The following is a 21,245-nucleotide window of genomic DNA, read 5'->3' as shown; positions in this document are numbered from 1 at the left end:
TTTTGTGATTTTATTTAATACCTGATTTAGATCTTCCCAAAACTTTTCCACTTTCTCACATGCCCAAATTGAAATATACTGTTGTTCCCGTTTCCTTCTTACAGCGAAAACATCTATCTGATACTGTTGGGGCCCATTTATTTAACTTTTAGCATGTGTCCACCCCTTTTCCTTTGTTCAGTCTGATTTTTCTGTGGTCAATAGTACTAGATATGGTCTGTTCCACCAGGGCTGAAGCTTTTCTTCTTTCCACGAATTGATCAGGACCCAGTCACCAGCATTCACAGAGTGGATAGGGAAATGCAGAGGAGGGCTCTGCACCAGCAGACGCTTAGCTTTTAAATCTGCAAGAGAACGAGAAACTGCCAGTCGATAATTCCTTAAAAACACATCATTATTTTTGACTGTAGGTATTCCTTCTATCCGCCCCAAATATGGGAGTCCAAATAACATCTCGTAAGGGGATATTAATGTTTTGTCATGGGGCTGTCCGAATTCTGAGAAGAGTTATTGGTTAGCACTTGGTCCAGGGTAATTTAGTCTCTTCTTTTAGTTATGTAATTTGCATTTTTAAAGTGGCATTCATTTGTTCCACTCTGGATGCCTTGGAGTATGCAGCTTCCATTTTATCCCTAAGGTTTCACAGACCAGGCTGTAAATTTTAGAAGCGAAGTGCTTTCCCTGATCTGAATTGATGGATTCGGCTATTCCATATCGGGGTACAATTTTTTCCAGAATTATATGCTTGTTCAGTGGCATTGACGGTGGGGAACGCTTCAACCCATCTCGTGAAATGGTCCACTACTGCTAGTAGAAATTTCCATCGCTGGACCTTAGGGAGTTTGGTGAAATCCACTTGTATCCGCTGAAATGGCCAGATTGCTAAAGGTGGTACTCCTCCAGGCATAGCTTTCATAACTTTCTTATAACTTTCTTATTAACCTTTAAACAGATCACACAGCGGTTCACTGCCTGTCTTGCTAGGATATAGACTCCTCTGCAGGCATAAGTTTGTAAGAATGCATCACACAGTGCTTGCACTCCCGGTGGGAGCATGAGTGCAGTTCCCCTAGTATCTGCTGGGTGATTTCTTTATTTAACAATTGTCTTCCATTGGGGAGCCACCATTTTCCGTCTTCTTTGCTCCCATCTTTTCCATTTTTTTCTTCTTCAGGGAGGGAAAAGATAGGACCTTCTTCAGCCCTTCTCTGAGAGGTATCAGAGCCATCAGGTGGATGTACTTTTCCTGATCGTGCCGCTTGTCGGGCCAGTTCATCAGGCATCCGATTTCCTCGTGCTTTTGGTGAGTTCCCCTTCTGATGACCTGGTACATGTACTGTGGCAATTCTTTCTGGTTTGATTAATGCTTCCAAAGTTTTTTCAGTTAGTTGCTCATGAGCCAGTTCTTTTCATCTTGTTGTTATCATCCCTCGTTCTTTCCAAATTTTCCTAAATGTGTGTACCACTCCAAATGCATATTTCAAATCTGTATATATGTACCTTTCTGCCCTCCCAACAGTCCCCACAAGTCCCCAGAGTTCCCCATCAGTTCCCTATCTGTTCTAAACTGTTTCCCACTGTTCGTCACCTATTCCACACCTGTTCTCCATTGTTCTGCCTGCTGTTTCCCACCAGTTCCCCACGTTTCACCACTGTTCTCCATGGTCCCCCACTGTTCCCCTCATTTCCCAATCTGTTCCCCACTTTTCTCCACTGTTCTCCACTGTTCTCCCATTCTCCACAGTTCGCTATCCGTTCCCCACTGCTCCCCACTATTCCCCTCTGTTGCCCACTGTTCCGCAGAGATCTCCACTGTTCCCCTTTCCTTCCTTACATTCCTCAATTTTCCCAGCTGTTGCCCTCCATAGTACAGTTCCCCAACAATTTTACGTGTTCCCCACGGTTCCCCACTGTTCCCCACCTGTCAAACACTTTTTACCACTGTTCCCCACATTCTCCAATGTTCGCCAAATGTTCCCCACTGCTCTCCACTGTTACCCTCTGTTCCCCACTGTTACTCATTCTTCCCCTCTGTTCCCCATTGTTCCCCCACAGTTCTTCACTGTTCCCCACTGTTCTCCAGCTGTTCCCAAACTGTTCCCCAAAGTTACCCATTTTTCTCACTGTTCCCTACTGTTCCACATCTGTTCCCCACAGTTCTTCACTGTTTTCCAGCTGTTTCCAAACTGTTCCCCACTCTTGCCCATTTATCCCAATTTTCCTCACTGTACCCCATTTTCCCACTGTACCCTATTGTTCCACATCTGTTCACCACAACTCTTCACTGTTCCCCACTGTTCCTTACCTGTTCCCCAATGTTTCTACCAATCTCAACTGTTTCCCAGCAGTTTCCCACCTCTTCCCCATGTTTCCCTACTGTTCCCCATCAGTGTCCCACTGTTCTCCAACTGTTCCCCATTTTTCCTACTAATCCCCACTCTTCCACATCTGTTCTCCACAGTTCACCTCTGTTCCCCACTGTTCTTCACCTGTTCCCCAACTTTTTCCCACTGTTCCCCACCAATCCCAAGTGTTTCCCAGCAGTTTCCCACCTATTCCCCATGGTTCCCCACTGTTCCCCATCCGTTCCCCATTGTTCCCCCTGCTCCCTTTTGTTTTCTCTGTTCTCATCTCTCCTGCAGTGTTCCCCACTGTTCCCATCTGCTCCCCTTTCCTCATTGTTCCCCCCTTCTCCCCAATATTCCCCTCCATTGCCCATTGTTCTGCAGTATACCCCACTATTCCACACTCTTCTCCCTCTGTTCCACACTGTTTCCCATTTTTCCCACTGTTCTCTACTGTTTCACACCTGTTACCCTCGATTCCCAGACTGTTCCCCACAGTTCCTCCTTTTCCCCACTTTTCCCCATTTTCCCACTATTCCCTACTGTTCAACAATGTTCCCAACTGTTCCCCTATATTCCACATCAGTCACCATCTGTTCCCCAATGTTCCCCATATTCCCCAATGTTCTGCACTGTTCTCCAACAATCCCCCCACCGTAACCCACTGTACCACATTTTTGCCCACAAAATGTTCAACTCTTTCCCATCTGTGCCCCACTTTTCCACACTGTTTTCCACAGATCTCCACTGTTCACCATTTGTTTCCCACTGCCCCCCAGAATTATCCACAGCTCCCCACAGTCTTCAACATTTCCCCAGTGTTCCCCACTCTTCCCCAATGTGACTCTATGTTCCCCACTGTACTAACTGTTCCCCACTTTTCCCCACTGTCCTTCACAGTTCCCCACAGTTCTTCATTGTTCCCAAATGGTTCTCCACTGTTCCTCACTGTTTCCCAGCAGTTACCCACCTGGTCCCCATGGATCTTCACTGTTCCCCATCACTTCCCCATCCCTTTTCCATCTGTACCTCACTGTTACCCCCTTTCTCCACTGTTTACCGTCTGTTCCACACTATTACTCCTGCTCCCCAATGTTCCTCTCTATTTTCCAGCTGTTCCTGAACTGTTCTGCACTGTACCCCTTTGTTCCCCACTTTCCCCCATTTTTCCCACTGTACCCTAATATTCCACATCTGGTCCCCACAGTTCTTCACTGTTCCCCACTATTCTTCACCTGTTCCCCATCAATCCCATCTGTTTCCCAGCATTTTCACACCTGGTCTACAAGGTTCCCCACTATTCACCGTTAGTTCCCCATATGTTCCCCATTATTCTCAAGCTGTTACCCATCTGTTCCCCACTGTTACCCATCTGTTCCCCACTGTTCCCCTTTGTTCCCGTCTGTTCTGCAGTGTTCCCCACTGTTCCCTTTTCCTCATTGTTCCCCCCACTTCCCAATAATCCCTCCATTCCCCATTATTCTGCAGTGTACCCCTGGGTTCCACACTGTACCCTACTTTTCTCCACTGTTCCCCACTGTTCTGCATCTGTTCCAACCTGTTCCCCATTTTTCCCAATGCTCCGTACTGTTCCCCATTTATCCCACTGTTTCCCATTTGTTCTCCACTGTTCCACAACTGTTCCCGACTTTTTCCCTCTGTTCCCCACTGATCCCCAACTGTTCCCCATTGTTCCTCACTGTTCCCCAATTATTACCCACATTACCCCCTGCTCTATTTGGTTCCCCTCTGAGCTGCAGTGTTCTCTACGGTTCCCCACTTTTTCCAATGTGTTCCCCTGCTCCCTTTGGTTCCCATCTGTTCTGCAGTGATCCCCACGGCTCCCCACATTTTCCAAACTGTTCCCCCGGCTCTCTTTGGTTTCATACTGTCCTGCAGTGTTCCCCACGGATCCCCACTTTTTCCAATCCGTTCCCTCTGCTCCCTTTGGTTCCCCTGTGTTCTGCAGTGTTCCCCACAGTTCTCCACCTTTTCCAATTCGTTCCCCCTGCTCCCTTTGGTTCCCCACCTTTCTGCATTTTTCCACATGGTTCCCAACTTTTTCCAATCGGTTCCCCACTTTTTCCAAACCATTCCTCCTGCTCCCTTTAGTTCCCCTCTATTCTACAGTGTTCCCCACGATTCTATACATTTTTTTCCATCCTGTACCCCTGCTCCCTATGGTTCCCCTCTGCCTTGCAGTATTACCCATGGGACCCCACTTTTTCCAACCTGTTCCCCTTGTTCCCTTTGGTTCCCCTGTGTCCTGCCGTGTTCTCCACGGTTCCCAACTTTTTGCAATGCGTTCCCTTTGCTCCCTTTGGTGCCCCTCTGTTCTGCAGTGTTCCCAACGGTTCCCCACTTTTTCCAATCTGTTTCCCCTGCTACCTCTGGTTCCCCTCTGTTCTGCATTTTTCCACACTGTTCCCCACTTTTTCCAATCCGTTCCCCCTGCTTCCTTTGGTTCACCTCTGTTCTTCAGAACTCCCCACGATTCCCCACTTTTTCCTATCTGTTCCCCCTGCTCCCTTTGGTTCCCCTCTGTTCTGCATTGTTCCCCACGGTTCCCCACTTTTCCGAACTGTACCCCCTGCTCCCTTTGGTTCACCTCTGTTCTGCAGTGTTCCTCACGGTTCCCCACTTTTTCCAATCTGTTCCCCCTGCACCCTTTGATTCCCCTCTGTTCTGCAGTGTTGCCCACTGTTCTCAACTTTTTCCAATCTGTTCTTCCTGATCCCTTTGGTTCCCCACTATTCTGCATTTTTCCACACGGTTCCCCACTTTTTCCAATCTGTTCCCCCTGCTCCCTTTGGTTCCTCACTGTTCTGCAGTCTTTCTCACAGTTCTCCACATATTTTCCAACCTGTACCCCCTGCTCCCTATGGTTCCCCTCTGCCCTGCCGTGTCCCCCATGGTTCCCCACTTTTTCCAATCCGTTCCCCCTCTTCCCTTTGGTTCGCCTCTGTTCTGCAGTGTTCGCGACGCTTCCCCACTTTTTCCAATCCGTTCCCCCTGCTCCCTTTGGTTCCCCACTGTTGTGCATTTTTCCACACGGTACCCCACTTCTTCTAATCTGTTCCTCCTGCACCCTTTGTTTCCCCACTGTTCTGCATTTTTCCACACGGTTCCCCACTTTTTCCAATCTGTTCACCCTGCTCCCTTTGGTTCCTCACTGTTCTGCAGTGTCCCCCACGATTCCCCACTTTTTCCAATGCGTTCCCCTGCTCACTTTGGTTCCCCACTGTTCTGCAGTGTTCCCCACGGTTCCCCACTTTTTTACAATCTGTTCGCCATGCTCCCTTTGGTTCCCCTCTGTCCTGCAGTGTCCTCCACGGTTCCCCACTTTTTCCAACCTGTACCTCCTGCTCCCTTTGGTTCCCCTCTGTCATGCAGTGTTTTCACAGATCCCAATTTTTTCCTATCTGTTCCTCCTGATCCCTTTGGTTCCCCTCTGTCGTGCAGTGTTCCCCACGATTCCCCACTTTTTCCTATCTGTTCCCCCTGCTCCCTTTGGTTCCCCTCTGTTCTGCATTGTTCCCCACGGTTCCCGACTTTTACGAACTGAACCCCCTGCTCCCTTTGGTTCACCTCTGTTCTGCAGTGTTCCTCACGGTTTCCCACTTTTTCCAATCTGTTCCCCCTGCACCCTTTGATTCCCCTCTGTTCTGCAGTGTTCCCGACGCTTCCCCACTTTTTCCAATCCGTTTCCCCTGCTCCCTTTGGTTCCCCTCTATTCTGCATTGTTCCCTACATTTCTCCCTTTTTTTTCCATCCTGTACCCCCTGCTCCCTATGGTTCCCCTATGCCTTGCAGTGTTCCGCATGGGACCCCACTTTTTCCAATCTGTTCCCCCTGCTCCTTTCGCTCCACTCTGTTCTGCAGTTTTCCCCATGGTTCTCCACATTTTTTCCAAACTGTTCCACCTGCTCCCTTTGGTTCTGCAGTGTTTCCCACGGTTCCCCACTTTTTCCAATCCATTTCCCCTGCTCCCTTTGGTTCCCCTCTATTGTTCAGTGTTCCCCACGGTTCCCCACTTTTTCCAATCTGTTCCCCTGCTCCCTTTGGTTCCCCTCTGTTCTGCAGTGATCTCCACGGTTCCCCACATTTTCCAAACTGTTCCCCCGGCTCGCTTTGGTTTCATACTGTTCTGCAGTGTTCCCCACGGTTCCCCACTTTTTCCAACCTGTACCTCCTGTTCCCTTTGGTTCCCCTCTGTCATGCAGTGTTTTCACAGCTCCACCAATTTTTTCTTATCTGTTCCCCCTGATCCCTTTGGTTCCCCTCTATTCTGCAGTGTTCCCCACGATTCTCCACATTTTTTTACATACTGTACCCCCTGATCCCTATGGTTCACCTCTGCCTTGCAGTGTTACCCATGGGACACCACTTTTTCCAACCTGTTCCCCTTGTTCCCTTTGGTTCCCCTCTGTCCTTCCGTGTTCTCCACGGTTCCCAACTTTTTGCAATCCGTTCCCCCTGCTCCCTTTGGTTCTCCTCTGTTCTGCAGTGTTCCTGACGCTGCTCCACTTTTTCCAATGCGTTCCCCTGCTCCCTTTGGTTCCCCTCTGTTCTGCAGTGATCCACACGGTTCCCCACTTTTTCCAATCCGTTCCCCCTGTTCACTATGGTTCACCTCTGTTCTGCAGCGTTCCCGACGCTTCCCCACTTTTTCCAATCCGTTCCCCCTGCTCCCTTTGGTTCCTCTCTATTCTGCAGTGTTCCCCACGATTCTCCACATTTTTTTCCATCCTGTACCCCCTTCTCCTTTTGGTTCCTCACTGTTCTGCAGTGTTCCCCACGGTTCTCCATATTTTTTCTAATCTGTTCCCCCTTCTCCCTTTGGTTCGCCTCTGTTCTACATTTTTCCACACGGTTCCCCATTTTTTCCAATCCGTTCCCCCTGCTTCCTTTGGTCCACCTCTTTTCTGCAGAGTTCCCCACGGTCCACTTTTTCGAATCCTTTCCCCCTGCTCCCTTTGGGTCCCCACTGTTCTGCAGAACTCCCCACGATTCCCCACTTTTTCCAATCTGTTTCCCCTTCTCCCTTTGGTTCCTCTCTGTTCTGCATTGTTCCCCATGGGTCCGCACTTTTCCGAGCTGTTCCCCCTGCTCCCTTTGGTTCCGCTCTGTTCTGCAGTTTTCCCCACGGTTCACCAAATTTTTTGTAATCTGTTCCCAAGCTCCCTTTGGTTCCCCTCTGTTCTGCAGTGTTCCCCACAGTTCCCCACTTTTTCCAATCGGTTCCCCCTGCTCCCTTTGATTACCCTCTGTCATTCAGTGTTCGCCTTGGGCCCCACTTTTTGCAATCCGTTTCCCGTGCTCACTTTTGTTCCCCTCTGTGCTCCAGTGTTCTCCACGGTTCACCACTTTTTCCAACCTGTACCTCCTGCTCCCTTTTGTTCCCCTCTGTCATGCAGTGTTCCCCACAGTTCCCTACTTTTTCCAATCCGTTCCCTCTGCTCCCTTTGGTTCCCCTCTGTTCTGCTGTGTTCCCCACAGTTCTCCACCTTTTCCAATTCGTTCCCCCTGCTTCCTTTGGTTCCCCAGCTTTCTGCATTTTTCCACACGGTTCCCTACTTTTTCCAATCGGTTTCCCACTTTTTGCAATCTGTTCCCCCTGCTCCCTTTGGTTCTCCTCTGTTCTGCCGTGTTCCCGACGCTTCCCCACTTTTTCCAATGCATTCCCCTGCTCCCTTTGGTTCCCCTCTATTCTGCAGTGTTCCCCACGATTCTCCACATTTTTTTCCATCCTGTACCCCCTGCCTCCCTTTGGTTCCCCTCTGTTCTGCAGTGTTCCCCACAGTTCCCCACTTTTTCCAATCGGTTCCCCCTGCTCCCTTTGATTACCCTCTGTCATTCAGTATTACCCATGGGACCCCACTTTTTCCAACCTGTTCCCCTTGTTCCCTTTGGTTCCCCTCTGTCATGCAGTGTTTCCACAGTTCCCCAATTTTTTCCTACCTCTTCCCCCTGATCCCTTTGGTTCTCCTCTGTCGTGCAGTGTTCCCCACGGTTCCCCACTTTTTCCAATCCGGTCCCTCTGCTCCCTTTGGTTCCCCTCTGTTCTGCAGTGTTCCCCACAGTTCTCCACCTTTTCCAATTCGTTCCCCCTGTTTCCTTTGGTTCCCCACCTTTCTGCATTTTTCCACACGGTTCCCTACTTTTTCCAATCGGTTCCCCACTTTTTCCAATCTGTTCCCCCTGCTCCCTTTGGTTCCCCTTTGTTCTGCATTTTTCCACACGGTTCCCCTCTTTTTCCAATCTGTTCCCCCTGCTCCCTTTGGTTCCTCTCTGTTCTGCATTGTTCCCCACGGGTCCCCACTTTTCCGAGCTGTTCCCCCTGCTCCCTTTGGTTCCGCTCTGTTCTGCAGTTTTCCACACTGTTCTCAACTTTTTCCAATGTGTTCCTCCTGCTCTCTTTGTTTCCCCACTGTTCTGCATTTTTGCACACGGTTCCCCACTTTTTCAAAACTGTTCCCCCTGCTCCCTTTGGTTCCTCACTGTTCTGCAGTTTTCCTCACGGTTCTCCACATTTTTCCAACCTGTACCCCCAGCTCCCTATGCTTCCCCTCTGCCCTGCAGTGTCCCCCATGGTTCCCCACTTTTTCCAATCCGTTCCCCCTGCTCCCTTTGTTTCCCCTCTATTCTACAGTGTTCCCCACGTTTCTCCACATTTTTTTTCATACTGTACCCCCTGCTCCCTATGGTTCCCCTCTACCTTGCAGTGTTACCCATGGGACACCACTTTTTCCAACCTGTTCCCCTTGTTCCCTTTGGTTCCCCTCTGTCCTTCCGTGTTCTCCACGGTTCCCCACTTTTTACAACCTGTAGCTCCTGCTCCCTTTGGTTCCCCTCTGTTATGCAGTGTTCCCCACGGTTCCCCACTTTTTCCAACCTGTACCTCCTGCTCCCTTTGGTGCCCCTCTGTTCTGCAGTGTTGCCCACGGTTCCCCACTTTTTCCAATCTGTTTCCCCTGCTACCTCCGGTTCCCCTCTGTTCTGCATTTTTCCACACTGTTCCCCACTTTTTCCAATCCGTCCCCCTTCTTCCTTTGGTTCACCTCTGTTATGCAGAACTCCCCACGATTCCCCACTTTTGCCAATTTGTTCCCCCTGCTCCCTTTTGTTCCCCACTGTTCTGCATTTTTCCACACGGTTCCCCACTTTTTCCAATCTGTTCCCCTGCTCCCTTTGATTCCTCACTGTCTCCACATTTTTTCCAACCTGCACCCACTGCTCCCTATAGTTCCCCTCTGCCTTGCAGTGTTCCCCATGGGACCCCACTTTTTGCAATCTGTTCCCCCTGCTCCTTTGGCTCCACTCTGTTCTGCAGTTTTCCCCATGGTTCTCCAGATTTTTTCCAATCTGTTCCTCCAGCTCCCTTTGGTTCTGCAGTGTTTCCCACGGTTCCCCACTTTTTCCAATCCATTTCCCCTGCTCCCTTTGGTTCCCCTCTATTGTTCAGTGTTCCGCACGGTTCCCCACTTTTTCCAATCCGTTCCCCTGCTCCCTTTGGTTCCCCTCTGTTCTGCAGTGATCCCCACGGTTCCCCACATTTTGCAAACTGTTCCCCCGGCTCGCTTTGGTTTCATACTGTTCTGCAGTGTTCCCCACGATTCCCCACTTTTTTACAATCTGTTCGCCCTGCTCCCTTTGGTTCCCCTCTGTCCTGCAGTATCCTTCACGGTTCCCCACTTTTTCCAATATGTTCCTCCTGCTCCCTTTGATTCCTCACTGTTCTCCACATTTTTTCCAACCTGCACCCCCTGCTCTCTATGGTTCCCCTTTGCCCTGCAGTGTTCCCCATGGTTCCCCACTTTTTCCAATCCGGTCCCTCTGCTCCCTTTGGTTCCCCTCTGTTCTGCAGTGTTCCCCACAGTTCTCCACCTTTTCCAATTCGTTCCCCCTGCTCCCTTTTGTTCCCCACCTTTCTGCATTTTTCCACACGGTTCCCTACTTTTTCCAATCGGTTCCCCACTTTTTCCAATCTGTTCCACCTGCTCCCTTTGGTTCTGCTCTGTTCTGCACTGTTCCCCACAGTTCCCCACTTTTTCCAATCTGTTCCCCCTGTTCCTTTGGCTCCACTCTGTTCTGCAGTTTTCCCCACGGTTCCCCACATTTTCCAAACCATTCCCCCAGCTTGCTTTGTTTTCATACTGTTCAGCAGCGTTCCCCACGGTTCCCCACTTTTTTACAATCTGTTCGCCCTGCTCCCTTTGGTTCCCCTCTGTTCTGCAGCGTCCTCCACGCTTACCAACTTTTTGCAGTCCATTCCCCCTGCTCCGTTTGTTTGCCCTCTGTTCTGCAGTGTTCCCCACAGTTCCCCACTTTTTCCAATCAGTTCCCCCTGCTCCCTTTGATTCCCCTTTGTCCTACAGTGTTTCCCATCGGCCAAACATTTTACAATGCGTTCCCCCTGCTTCCTTTGGTTCCCCTCTGTCGTGCAGTGTTCCCCACGGTTCCCCAATTTTCCAATGCTTTCCCTCTGCTCCCTTTGGTGCCCCTCTGTTCTGCAGTGTTCCCCACGGTTCCCCACTTTTTCCAATCTGTTTCTCCTGCTACCTCTGGTTGCCCTCTGTTCTGCATTTTTCCACACTGTTCCCCACTTTTGCCAATCCGTTCCCCCTGCTTCCTTTCGTTCACCTCTGTTCTGCAGATCTCTCCACGACTCCCCACTTTTTACAATCTGTTCCCCCTGCTCCCTTTGGTACCCCTCTGTTCTGCATTGTTCCCCACGGTTCCCCACTTCTCCAAACTGTACCCCTGCTCCCTTTGGTTCCCCTCTGTTCTGCAGTGTTCCTCACGGTTCCCCACTTTTTCCAATCTGTTCTTCCTGCTCCCTTTGGTTCCCCACTGTTCTGCATTTTTCCACACGGTTCCCCACTTTTTTCCAATCTGTTCCCCCTGCTTTCTTTGCTTCCCCACTGTTCTGCATTTTTCCACACGGTTCCCCACTTTTTCCAATCTGTTCCACCTGCTCCCTTTGGTTCCTGACTGTTCTGCAGTGTTCCTCACAGTTCTCCAAATTTTTTCTAATCTGTTCCCCCTTCTCCCTCTGGTTCGCCTCTGTTCAACATTTTTCCACACGTTTCCCCACTTTTTCCAATCCGTTCCCCCTGCTTCATTTGGGTCCCCACTGTTCTGCAGAACTCCCCACGATTCCCCACTTTTTCCAATCCGTTCCTCCTTTTCCCTTTGGTTCCTCTCTGTTCTGCATTGTTCCCCACGGGTCTCCACTTTTCCGAGCTGTTCCCCCTTCTCCCTTTGGTTCCGCTCTGTTCTGCAGTTTTCCCCACGGTTCTACAAATTTTTTCTATTCTGTTCCCATGCTCCCTTTGGTTCCCCTCTGCCCTGCAGTATCCCCCATGGTTCCTTACTTTTTCCAATCCGTTCCCCCTGCAACCTTTGGTTCCCCTCTGTTCTGCAGTGTTCCCCACAGTTACCCACTTTTTCCAATCGGTTCCCCCTGCTCCCTTTGATTACCCTCTGTCATGCAGTGTTCGCCTTGGGCCCCACTTTTTGCAATCCGTTTCCCCTGCTCCCTTTGTTTCCCCTCTGTGCTGCAGTGTTCACCACGGTTCTCCACTTTTTACAACCTGTACCTCCTGCTCCCTTTGGTTCCCCTCTGTCATGCAGTGTCCCCCATGGTTCCCCACTTATTCCAATCCGTTCCCCCTGTTCCCTTTGGTTCTCCTCAGTTCTGCAGTGTTCCCGACGCTTCCCTACTTTTTCCAATCGGTTCCCCACTTTTTCCAATCTGTTCACCCTGCTCCCTTTGCATCTGCTCTGTTCTGCAATGTTCCCGACGCTTCCCCACATTTTCCAATCTGTTCCCCCTGTTCCCTTTGGTTCCCCTCTATTCTGCAGTGTTCCCCACGATTCTGCACATTTTTTTCCATCCTGTATCCCCGGCTCCCTATGGTTCCCCTCTGCATTGAAGTGTTACCCATGGGACCACACTTTTCCCAACCTGTTCCACTTGTTCCCTTTGGTTCCCCTCTGTCCTGCCATGTTCTCCACAATTATCAACTTTTTGCAATCCATTCCCCCTGCTCCGTTTGGTTCCCCTCTGTTCTGCAGTGTTCCCCACGGTTCCCCACTTTTTCCAATCTGTTCCCCCTGCTCCTTTGGCTCCACTCTGTTCTGCAGTTTTCAACACGTTTCCCCACATTTGCCAAACCATTCCCCCGGCTCGCATTGTTTTCATACTGTTCTGGCGTGTTCCCCACGCTTCCCCACTTTTTGACAATCTGTTCGTCCTGCTCCCTTTGGTTCCCCTCTATCTGCAGTGTCCTCCACGCTTACCAACTTTTTGCAATCGATTCCCCCTGCTCTGTTTGTTTCTCCTCTGTCCTGCATTGTCCTCCACGGTTCCCAACTTTTTGCAATCCATTCCCCCTGCTCTGTTTGTTTGCCCTCTGTTCTGCAGTGTTCCCCACAGTTCCCCACTTTTTCCAATCAGTTCCCCCTGCTCCCTTTGATTCCCCTCTGTCCTACAGTGTTCCCCATGGGCCCACCTTTTTACAATCCGTTCCCCGTGCTTCCTTTGGTTCCCCTCTGTCGTGCAGTATTCCCCACGGTTCCCCACTTTTTCTAATGTGTTCCCTCTGCTCCCTATGCTGCCCCTCTGTTCTGCAGTGTTCCCGACGGTTCCCCACATTTTCCATTCTGTTTCCCCTGCTACCTCTGGTTCCCCTCTGTTCTGTATTTTTCCACACTGTTCCCCACTTTTTCCAATCAGTTCCCCCTTCTTCCTTTGGTTCACCTCTGTTCTGCAGAACTCCCCACGATTCCCCACTTTTTCCAATTTGTTCCCCCTGCTCCCTTTGGTTCCCCACTGTTCTGCATTTTTCCACACGGTTCCCCACTTTTTCCAATCTTTTCCCCCTGCTCCCTTTGATTCCTCACTGTTCTCCACATTTTTTCCAACCTGCAGCCCCTGCTCCCTATGGTTCCCCTCTGCCTTGCAGTGTTCCCCATGGGACCCTACTTTTTCCAATCTGTTCCCCCTGCTCCTTTGGCTCCACTCTGTTCTGCAGTTTTCCCCATGGTTCTCCACATTTTTTCCAATCTATTCCACCTGCTCCCTTTGGTTCTGCAGTGTTTCCCACGGTTCCCCACTTTTTCCAATCCATTTCCCCTGCTCCCTTTTGTTCCCCTCTATTGTTCAGTGTTCCCCACGGTCCCCCACTTTTTCCAATCCGTTCCCCTGCTCACTTTGGTTCCCCTCTGTTCTGCAGGATCCCCACGGTTCCCCACATTTTCCAAACTGTTCCCCAGGCTCGCTTTGGTTTCATACTGTTCTGCAGTGTTCCCCACGATTCCCCACTTTTTGACAATTTGTTCGCCCTGCTCCCTTTGGTTCCCCTCTGTCCTGCAGTGTCCTTCACGGTTCCCAACTTTTTCCAACATGTACCTCCTGTCCCCTTTGGTTCCCCTCTGTCATGCAGTGTTTTCACAGTTCCCCAATTTTTTCCTATCTGTTCCCCCTGATCCCTTTGGTTCCCCTCTGTTGTGCAGTGTGCCCCAAGGTTCTCCACTTTTTCCAATCCGTTCCCTCTGCTCCCTTTGGTTCCCCTCTGTTCTGCAGTGTTCCCCACAGTTCTCCACCTTTTCCAATTCGTTCACCCTGCTCCCTTTGGTTCCCCACCTCTCTGCATTTTTCCACAAAGTTCCCTACTTTTTTCCAATCGGTTCCCCACTTTTTCAAATCTGTTCCCCCTGCTCCCTTTGGTTCTCATCTCTTCTGCAGTGTTCCCGACGCTTCCCCACTTTTTCCGATTCCATTCCCCCTGCTCCCTTTGGTTCCCCTCTATTCTACAGTGTTCCCCACGATTCTCCACATTTTTTTACATACTGTACTCCCTTCTCCCTTTGGTTCCCCTCTGCCTTGCAGTGTTACCCATGGGACACCACTTTTTCCAACCTGTTCCCCTTGTTCCCTTTGGTACCCCTCTGTCCTTCATTGTTCTCCAGTGTTCCCAACTTTTTGCAATCCGTTGCCCCTGCTCCGTTTGGTTCCCCTCTGTTTTGTAGTGTTCCCCACGGTTCCCCACTTTTTCCAATCTGTTCCCCCTGCTCCTTTGTCTCCACTCTTTTCTGCAGTTTTCCCCACGGTTCCCCACATTTTCCAAACCATTCCCCCGGCTCGCTTTGGTTTCATACTGTTCTGCAGCGTTCCCCATGGTTCCCCACTTTTTTACAAGCTGTTTGCCCTGCTCCTTTTGGTTCCCCCCTGTTCTGCATTGTCCTCCACGGTTCCCAACTTTTTGGAATCCATTCCCCCTGTTCCGTTTGTTTGCCTTCTGTTCTGCAGTGTTCCCCACAGTTCCCCACTTTTTCCAATCATTTCCCCCTGCTCCCTTTGATTCCCCTCTGTCCTACAGTGTTCCCCATCGGCGCAACTTTTTACAATCCGTTCCCCCTGCTTCCTTTGGTCCACCTCTTTTCTGCAGTGTTCCCCACGGTTCCCCACTTTTTCCAATGCATTCCCTCTGCTCCCTTTGGTGCCCCTCTGTTCTGCAGTGTTCCCCACGGTTCCCCACATTTTCCAATCTGTTCCCCCAGATCCCTTTGGTTCACCTCTGTTCTGCAGTTTTCCCCACGGTTCCCCACATTTTCCAAACCATTCCCCCGGCTTGCTTTGTTTTCATACTGTTCTGCAGCGTTCCCCACGGTTCCCCACTTTTTTACAATCTGTTCGCCCTGCTCCCTTTGGTTCCCCTCTGTTCTGCAGTGTCCTCCACGCTTACCAACTTTTTGCAATCCATTCCCCCTGCTCCGTTTGTTTCCCTCTGTTCTGCAGTGTTCCCCACAGTTTCCCACTTTTTCCAATCAGTTCCCCCGCTCCCTTTGATTCCCCTCTGTCCAACAGTGTTGCCCATCGGCCCAACCTTTTACAATCAGTTCCCCCTGCTTCCTTTGGTTCCCCTCTGTCGTGCAGTGTTCCCCACGGTTCCCCAGTTCTCCAATGCGTTCCCTCTGCTCCCTTTGGTGTCCCTCTGTTCTGCAGTGTTCCCTACGGTTCCCCACTTTTTCCAATCTGTTTCCCCTGCTACCTCTGGTTGCCCTCTGTTCTGCATTTTTCCACACTGTTCCCCGCCTTTTCCAATCCGTTCCCCCTGCTTCCTTTGGTTCACCTCTGTTCTGCAGTATGCCCCACGGTTCCCCACATTTTCCAATCCGTTCCCTCTGCTCCCTTTGGTTCCCCTCGGTTCTGCAGTGTTCCCCACAGTTCTCCACCATTTCCAATTTGTTCCCCCTGCTCCCTTTGGTTCCCCACCTTTCTGTATTTTTACATACTGTTCCCTACTTTTTCCAATCGGTTCCCCACTTTTTCCAATCTGTTCCCCCTGCTCCCTTTGGTTCTCTTCTGTTCTGCAGTGTTCCCCACGATACTCCACATTTTTTTCCATCCTGTAACCCCTGCTCCCTATGGTTCCCCTCTGCTTTGCAGTGTTACCCATGGGACACCACTTTTTCCAACCTGTTCCCCTTGTTCCCTTTGGTTCCCCTCTGTCCTTCCGTGGGGCAATCCGTTGCCCCTGCTCCATTTGGTTCCCCTCTGTTCTGCAGTGTTCCCCACGGTTCACCCTGTTTCCATTCTGTTCCCCCTGCTCCTTTGGCTCCACTCTGTTCTGCAGTTTTCCCCACGGTTCCCCACATTTTCTAAACCATTCCCCCGGCTTGCTTTGTTTTCATACTGTTCAGCAGCATTCCCCATGGTTCCCCACTTTTCTACAATCTGTTCCCCCTGCTCCCTTTGGTTCCCCTCTGTTCTGCAGTGTCCTCCACGCTTACCAACTTTTTGCAATCCATTCCCCCTGCTCCGTTTGTTTGTCCTCTGTTCTGCAGTGTTCCCCACAGTTCCCCACTTTTTCCAATCAGTTCCCCCTGCTCCCTTTGATTCCCCTTTGTCCTACAGTGTTCCCCATCGGCCAACCTTTTTACAATCCGTTCCCCCTGCTTCCTTTGGTTCCCCTCTGTCGTGCAGTGTTCCCCACGGTTCCCCAGTTTTCTAATGCGTTCCCTCTGCTCCCTTTGGTGCCCCTCTGTTCTGCAGTGTTCCCCACGTTTCCCCATTTTTTCCAATCTGTTTCCCCTGCTACCTCTTGTTGCCCTCTGTTCTGCATTTTTCCACACTGTTCCCCACTTTTGCCCATCCGTTCCCCCTGCTTCCTTTGGTTCACCTCTGTTCTGCAGATCTCTCCAAGAATCCCCACTTTTTCCAATCTGTTCCCCCTGCTCCCTTTGGTTCCCCTCTGTTCTGCATTGTTCCCCACAGTTCCCCACTTCTCCAAACTGTACCCCCTGCTCCCTTTGGTTCCCCTCTGTTCTGCAGTGTTCCTCACGGTTCCCCACTTTTTCCAATCTGTTCTTCCTGCTCCCTTTGGTTCCCCACTGTTCTGCATTTTTCCACACGGTTCCCCACTTTTTCCAATCTGTTCCCCCTGCTTCCTTTGCATCCCCACTGTTCTGCCTTTTTCCACACGGTTCCCCACTTTTTCCAATCTGTTCCACCTGCTCCCTTTGGTTCCTCACTGTTCTGCAGTGTTCCGCACGGTTCTCCAAATTTTTTCTAATCTGTTCCCCCTTCTCCCTCTGGTTCGCCTCTGTTCAACATTTTTCCACACGGTTCCCCATTTTTTCCAATCCGTTCCCCCTGCTTCCTTTGTTCCACCTCTTTTCTGCAAAGCTCCCCACGGTCCAGTTTTTCAAATCCTTACCCCCTGCTCCCTTTGTGTCCCCACTGTTCTGCAGAACTCCCCACGATTCCCCACTTTTTCCAATCTGTTCCCCCTTCTCCCTTTGGTTCCTCTCTGTTCTGCAGTTTTCCCCACGGTTCTCCAAATTTTTTCTAATCTGTTCCCATGCTCCCTTTGGTTCCCCTCTGCCCTGCAGTGTCCCCCATGGTTCCTTACTTTTTCCAATCCGTTCCCCCTGCTACCTTTGGTTCCCCTCTGTTCTGCAGTGTTCCCCACAGTTCCCCACTTTTTCCAATCGGTTCCCCCTGCTCCCTTTGATTACACTCTGTCATGCAGTGTTCGCCATGGGCCCCACTTTTTGCAATCCGTTTCCCCTGCTTCCGTTGGTTCCCCTCTGTGCTGCAGTGTTCACCACGGTTCCCCACTTTTTACAACCTGTACCTCCTGCTCCCTTTGCTTCCCCTCTGTCATGCAGTGTTCCCCACGGTTCCCCACTTTTTCCAATCCGTTCCCTCTGCTCCCTTTGGTTCCCCTCTGTTCTACAGTGTTCCCCACGATTCTCCACATTTTTTTACATACTGTACTCCCTTCTCCCTTTGGTTCCCCTCTGCCTTGCAGTGTTACCCATGGGACACCACTTTTTCCAACCTGTTCCCCTTGTTCCCTTTGGTACCCCTCTGTCCTTCCGTGTTCTCCAGTGTTCCCAACTTTTTGCAATCCGTTGCCCCTGCTCCGTTTGGTTCCCCTCTGTTTTGTAGTGTTCCCCACGGTTCCCCACTTTTTCCAATCTGTTCCCCCTGCTCCTTTGTCTCCACTCTTTTCTGCAGTTTTCCCCACGGTTCCCCACATTTTCCAAACCATTCCCCCGGCTCGCTTTGGTTTCATACTGTTCTGCAGCGTTCCCCATGGTTCCCCACTTTTTTACAAGCTGTTTGCCCTGCTCCTTTTGGTTCCCCCCTGTTCTGCATTGTCCTCCACGGTTCCCAACTTTTTGGAATCCATTCCCCCTGTTCCGTTTGTTTGCCTTCTGTTCTGCAGTGTTCCCCACAGTTCCCCACTTTTTCCAATCATTTCCCCCTGCTCCCTTTGATTCCCCTCTGTCCTACAGTGTTCCCCATCGGCGCAACTTTTTACAATCCGTTCCCCCTGCTTCCTTTGGTCCACCTCTTTTCTGCAGTGTTCCCCACGGTTCCCCACTTTTTCCAATGCATTCCCTCTGCTCCCTTTGGTGCCCCTCTGTTCTGCAGTGTTCCCCACGGTTCCCCACATTTTCCAATCTGTTCCCCCAGATCCCTTTGGTTCACCTCTGTTCTGCAGTTTTCCCCACGGTTCCCCACATTTTCCAAACCATTCCCCCGGCTTGCTTTGTTTTCATACTGTTCTGCAGCGTTCCCCACGGTTCCCCACTTTTTTACAATCTGTTCGCCCTGCTCCCTTTGGTTCCCCTCTGTTCTGCAGTGTCCTCCACGCTTACCAACTTTTTGCAATCCATTCCCCCTGCTCCGTTTGTTTCCCTCCGTTCTGCAGTGTTCCCCACAGTTTCCCACTTTTTCCAATCAGTTCCCCCGCTCCCTTTGATTCCCCTCTGTCCAACAGTGTTGCCCATCGGCCCAACCTTTTACAATCAGTTCCCCCTGCTTCCTTTGGTTCCCCTCTGTCGTGCAGTGTTCCCCACGGTTCCCCAGTTCTCCAATGCGTTCCCTCTGCTCCCTTTGGTGTCCCTCTGTTCTGCAGTGTTCCCTACGGTTCCCCACTTTTTCCAATCTGTTTCCCCTGCTACCTCTGGTTGCCCTCTGTTCTGCATTTTTCCACACTGTTCCCCGCCTTTTCCAATCCGTTCCCCCTGTTCCCTTTTGTTTGCCTCTGTTCTGCAGTGTTCCCGACGCTTCCCCACTTTTTCCAATATGTTCCTCCTGCTCCCTTTGATTCCTCACTGTTCTCCACATTTTTTCCAACCTGCACCCCCTGCTCTCTATGGTTCCCCTCTGCCCTGCAGTGTCCCCCATGGTTCCCCACTTTTTCCAATCCGTTCCCCCTGTTCCCTTTTGTTTGCCTCTGTTCTGCAGTGTTCCCGACGCTTCCCCACTTTTTCCAATCCGTTCCCCCTGCTCCCTTTGGTTCCCCTCTATTCTGCATTGTTACCCACATTTCTCCACATTTTTTCCATCCTGTACCCCCTGCTCCCTATGAATCCCCTCTGCCTTGCAGTGTTCCCAATGGGACCCCACTTTTTCCAATCTGTTCCCCCTGGTCCTTTCGCTCCACTCTGTTCTGCAGTTTTCCCCATGGTTCTCCACATTTTTTCCAAACTGTTCCACCTGCTCCCTTTGGTTCTGCAGTGCTTCCCATGGTTCCCCACTTTTTCCAATGCATTTCCCCTGCTCCCTTTGGTTCCCCTCTATTGTTCAGTGTTCCCCACGGTTCCCCACTTTTTCAAATCCGTTTCCCTGCTCCCTTTGGTTCCCCTCTGTTCTGCAGTGATCCCCACGGTTCCCAACATTTTCCAAACTGTTCCCCCGGCTCGCTTTGGTTTCATACTCTTCTGCAGTGTTCCCCACGGTTCCCCAATTTTTTACAATCTGTTCGCCCTGCTCCCTTTGGTTCCCCTCTGTCCTGCAGTGTCCTCCACGGTTCCCCACTTTTTCCAACCTGTACTTCCTGTTCCCTTTGGTTCCCCTCTGTCATGCAGTGTTTTCAAAGTTCCCCAATTTTTTCCTATCTGTTCCCCCTGATCCCTTTGGTTCCCCTCTATCATGCAGTGTGCCCCACGGTTCCCCACTTTTTCCAATCCGTTCCCTCTGCTCCCTTTGGTTCCCCTCTGTTCTGCAGTGTTCCCCACAGTTCTCCACCTTTTCCAATTCGTTCCCCCTGCTCCCTTTGGTCCCCACCTTTCTGCATTTTTCCACATGGTTCCCTACTTTTTCCAATCGGTTCCCCACTTTTTCCAATCTGTTCCCCCTGCTCCCTTTGGTTCTCCTCTGTTCTGCAGTGTTCCCGACCTTCCCCACTTTTTCCAATCCGTTCCCCCTGCTCCCTTTGTTTCCCCTCTATTCTACAGTGTTCCCCACGTTTCTCCACATTTTTTTTCATACTGTACCCCCTGCTCCCTATGGTTCCCCTCTACCTTGCAGTGTTACCCATGGGACACCACTTTTTCCAACCTGTTCCCCTTGTTCCCTTTGGTTCCCCTCTGTCCTTCCGTGTTCTCCACGGTTCCCCACTTTTTACAACCTGTAGCTCCTGCTCCCTTTGGTTCCCCTCTGTTATGCAGTGTTCCCCACGGTTCCCCACTTTTTCCAACCTGTACCTCCTGCTCCCTTTGGTGCCCCTCTGTTCTGCAGTGTTGCCCATGGTTCCCCACTTTTTCCAATCTGTTTCCCCTGCTACCTCCGGTTCCCCTCTGTTCTGCATTTTTCCACACTGTTCCCCACTTTTTCCAATCCGTCCCCCTTCTTCCTTTGGTTCACCTCTGTTATGCAGAACTCCCCACGATTCCCCACTTTTGCCAATTTGTTCCCCCTGCTCCCTTTTGTTCCCCACTGTTCTGCATTTTTCCACACGGTTCCCCACTTTTTCCAATCTGTTCCCCTGCTCCCTTTGATTCCTCACTGTCTCCACATTTTTTCCAACCTGCACCCACTGCTCCCTATAGTTCCCCTCTGCCTTGCAGTGTTCCCCATGGGACCCCACTTTTTGCAATCTGTTCCCCCTGCTCCTTTGGCTCCACTCTGTTCTGCAGTTTTCCCCATGGTTCTCCAGATTTTTTCCAATCTGTTCCTCCTGCTCCCTTTGGTTCTGCAGTGTTTCCCACGGTTCCCCACTTTTTCCAATCCATTTCCCCTGCTCCCTTTGGTTCCCCTCTATTGTTCAGTGTTCCCCACGGTTCCCCACTTTTTCCAATCCGTTCCCCTGCTCCCTTTGGTTCCCCTCTGTTCTGCAGTGATCCCCACGGTTCCCCACATTTTGCAAACTGTTCCCCCGGCTCGCTTTGGTTTCATACTGTTCTGCAGTGTTCCCCCCGATTCCCCACTTTTTTACAATCTGTTCGCCCTGCTCCCTTTGGTTCCCCTCTGTCCTGCAGTATCCTTCACGGTTCCCCACTTTTTCCAACATGTACCTCCTGTTCCCTTTGGTATCCCTCTGTCATGCAGCGTTTTAACAGTTCCCCAATTTTTTCCTATCTGTTCCCCCTGAT

At 50.8% G+C, this 21,245-nt stretch overlaps 1 long non-coding RNA gene across 1 annotated transcript in view; it reads left to right on the top strand.

The window, feature by feature from the left end:
- Nucleotides 1-21,245, top strand: part of LOC138750540 (uncharacterized) — an 82,436-nt gene that overhangs the window by 10,628 nt on the left and 50,563 nt on the right. Inside the window, exon 2 of the long non-coding RNA XR_011349381.1 lies at nucleotides 1,175-1,303. This is a non-coding gene — a long non-coding RNA (uncharacterized lncRNA). The remainder of the gene's footprint in view (nucleotides 1-1,174; nucleotides 1,304-21,245) is intronic.

This window comes from Narcine bancroftii, unplaced genomic scaffold, assembly GCF_036971445.1.
Source record: "Narcine bancroftii isolate sNarBan1 unplaced genomic scaffold, sNarBan1.hap1 Scaffold_165, whole genome shotgun sequence".
NCBI lineage: Eukaryota > Metazoa > Chordata > Chondrichthyes > Torpediniformes > Narcinidae > Narcine > Narcine bancroftii.
The sequence above is the reverse complement of the archived record's forward strand: the minus strand, read 5'-3'. Positions and strand labels throughout refer to the sequence as shown.